Below are 3,664 nucleotides of genomic sequence, written 5' to 3'. Positions count from 1 at the left end.
CAATAAGCATGTTAGGTTCTGTTCAGTATTTATTTAAGTCTGTTCTCTTCCAGGATAACAGACCTGGCCGAAGGATCATTGTGAAACTGTTAAACTGGATGTTTGGACAGTTGATACTGATGGTTGATACTGAAGTAGAGACTAGTTGGTCTTTTACAGTACTGCAAACTTAGCACAGCATGGTTCCAGGAACATAACAGAATCAACATATGTTCTGACTGTCGAACTGAATGTTGTGACATTCATTCTCAACAGCATGTGCTAAAGTGTAGGATGATTGGTTTTTCTGTTTAGGTATTTTTCTCAGGCTATTCTTCAGGGATTCAACAGCTGAGCTAAAATCCAGGAAACCAACTACTAACCTACAATTAATGAACCTAACAAATAACCTAGTTGTTAGCAATCTAATAAGTGGAAATTAGATTAAAGTGTTCAACCTTTAATTCAGGAAATACAAGTAAAAGACAAACACACAGGAACAATGTAACAGATGATGTCCAAAATCAACAGTAAGACATCATGCTGATAACAGTGTAAGAAAACAACAGAAGTGAGTGCTAGGATTGATCTCTGTTGAGTCTTTCTCCCTGATGCACAGAACCAGGTGTTAATACATTCTAGGGTGACATAGAATGAGATGTAGTGACATCTGTGAACGTGTGCATATTAGTACAGTGGTTAATAACTATCTTGCTGTATTAGTTACAATGTTGGATCAGATGTCATGACTTGGAGTAGAACATCTGAATTCTGACTACACCAGAATTTCAACTAATATGATTAATGTGATAAAAAAGGAGTTGTTTAAACTATTCAATTGGTACAAGGGTATACATGAAAAGCAACATGAACCCTCTACTAGTCCTAATGAGGGTGGTTCATTTGGTGATGGTGTTCCTAATGTTGAAGTTCCATCTCATTTTGCAAGGGTTGAAGCTTTTAAAGAGCACCTTAAACAAAAAGATTCAATAGATAAAAAAAATGATCTTGAGAGGTATCTAGATGATAATTATGTCGATGATTTTAACTTTGACATCCTTATGTGGTGGAAACAAAACTCTTGTAGATACCCTATTTTATCAAAAATGGTGAAGGATGTTTTAGCTAGTCCAGTATCCATTGTCTCTTCTGAAAGCATGTTTAGTACCGGGGGCAGAGTTCTAGACACATATAGAAGTTCACTAACCCCTGAAATGGCAGAGGCTTTGATTTGTGCACAGGACTGGTTGAAACCTACACTTAGTTAATTCAAGGACTTGAATATAAATGAAGAATTTGAGTTGTCTGCCACTATTGTTTCAGGTATGTAAGTATTTGAGTATGAGTATTTAGTGTATTAATGTATTGGCTTTGGTTTTGATTTAATTATTTGGTTTCTGTTTAATTTTATGCAGAATTTGGTGGTCCCTCTACTAGTGGATCAACATCTGGTGATGGATTTGATGTTGTTGGAAACGGAAATGAACCAGTTGCTGGTTCATCTCAATCACATACTTGATGATGGTTGTGGTTTTTGTATTTTTTTTATTTGATTTACTTATATCTATTTTTTTTACATGTATTAATATATTTTTGTGTTTCGTTTCAGTTTTTTTTTGGAGTCATTTGTGAAAATGACCTTATTTTGGGCTATTGATTATTTTGATGATGGTTGTGGTTTTTGTATTTTTTCATTTGATTTACTTATATCTATGTTTTTTACATGTATTAATATATTTTTGTGTTTCATTTCAGTTTGTTTTTTGGAGTCATTTGTGAAAATGACCTTATTTTGGGCTACTGATTATTATGGATAATCAGCTTATCTATCAGCTAATATCCTCAACGGTTACTTTTTTTGTGATAATATATCAACTAATATCCTCACATGAAGGTATGATGCTTTGTTGTTGGATCGATTCCTTGACATTCTTCAGGATTTGCATGGCGAAGATATCAGACAAACTGTAATTTCTGTTAAATCTTTCTTTTTATGAACTTGTGGCTAAGATTTTTTTTTTGTGATTTGAATAATTTGATGGTTGATAGGTTCAAGATTGTTATGAGTTATCGGCAGAGTATGAAGGGGAGCATAAGTCGGAGAAGCTAGAGGAGCTTGGGAATATCTTGACTGGTCTGATATTGAAGAGACTTTTAAGAGGCTTGTGACTGAGCTTAACAAGAGTCTTGAAGAGGTTTTTGATGCTTTGAAGAATCAGACTGTGGATCTGGTTTTAACTGCTCATTCTACGCAGTCGGTTCGTCGATCTTTGCTGCAAAAGCATGGAAGGTTTGTACTGTTTATAGAATTGTGGATTACGGCATATTATGCTGAAAATGATCACAATGAATTTGAAAACAGGTTATCACAGAAGAGCGCGGCATAGCTCTCAACAAAGTCCGACCTGAAATGCTCGGCACTGCAAAAAAGGCATGTGGCTTGAACCATTATAACTGTTCTTTGTTTCTTCTATTATGTTACAATGCTCCAGAATCACATCGAACCACCATGATTTTGACTAAGTTACACTTTGGAGCTTTAACAAAATCCTAGTGCCACTGAAATTTGGTCAAATTCACCATCTCACCCTGATTTTGCCTAAATCATCTGTTTCATATTCTTGTTCACATTATTTGATTCCTTGTTTATCTATTAAAAGTCGGTATGTAATCGTTTTATCCAGGTGGTGGAGTTGCTCTCTTATATGCTAGCAAAGTCTTGGAGAATCTTGAAACTAAAAACGAGGATGAGAGAAGAGGAGTACAGATTATTCAGTATACACTCAAGGTTTGTGCTGTTTACTTCATACTCTTTTTTTGTCACATATAGACCCTTCTCTATTTTCACTTCTTTACCTCAAAATTTTCCATTTTTTCCAACAATGCTTATGACTTGTCACAGGCACCTACATTTACAATAGCTGCAAATGCTGGTTTTGATGGTTCTTTAATTTATAGCAAATTGTTGGAACAAGATAGTCTTAATTTGGGTTTCGATGCTGCTAAAGGTTAGTAACAGTGAAGGTTGTGATGTTGTATTGTTTATGATACCTTAACATTAAAAATGATTATGTAGTAAAAAGAAGGTTGTTTAACTATGGTGCTTATTCTGCTAAAACAGGAACTTATGTTGATATGGTGAAGGCTGGGATTATAGATCCTGTTAAAGTTGTTAGAACAGCTTTGGTAGATGCTGCCAGGTAAAATCATATATCTTACAATGCAATTTTTTCTTTGCTTATATTTCACACATTACTATATGTTAAACTAGTTTTTGCTCTATTGCAGTGTATCGTTGTTACTGACGACAACCGAGGCATCTATTGTAGAAAATATGAGTGATAAAAACAAACCTCCTCAAATGGTGGCAGATATGGATGATTTGGACTAATAACTTTTTTTAAATATGTTGAGAATATTTTGGCTTATAATGAACTTGTATATCAGGTTATTACTTGAATGATAATGTAATTGTAATATAATGCTAGAATTATATAGAATGAAGTTTAATGAGTATTCATGTGATTAGTGTTATAGGAATGATAGAATTTAGGTTAGAATTTATTGGTCCAAACCGATTCAACCCAACCGAATGAACCGTATAAACCGATAATCCATCAACCGATAAAACCGAACTTAGTTTTGGGTGAAACTGGATTTAACTTTTTCAACCGTGGATTAGCTC

General features: G+C 34.3%; 1 long non-coding RNA gene across 1 annotated transcript; it reads left to right on the top strand.

The window, feature by feature from the left end:
• Positions 1-2,879: 2,879 nt before the first annotated feature.
• LOC127080685 (uncharacterized) lies at positions 2,880-3,367 on the top strand. The gene is made up of 3 exons (XR_007788037.1): positions 2,880-2,987; positions 3,101-3,179; positions 3,268-3,367. It is a non-coding gene; the product is annotated as an uncharacterized LOC127080685 (long non-coding RNA).
• The last annotated feature ends 297 nt before the right edge of the window (positions 3,368-3,664 follow it).

Source organism: Lathyrus oleraceus, chromosome 5, assembly GCF_024323335.1.
Source record: "Lathyrus oleraceus cultivar Zhongwan6 chromosome 5, CAAS_Psat_ZW6_1.0, whole genome shotgun sequence".
Lineage (NCBI taxonomy): Eukaryota > Viridiplantae > Streptophyta > Magnoliopsida > Fabales > Fabaceae > Lathyrus > Lathyrus oleraceus.
The sequence above is the reverse complement of the archived record's forward strand: the minus strand, read 5'-3'. Positions and strand labels throughout refer to the sequence as shown.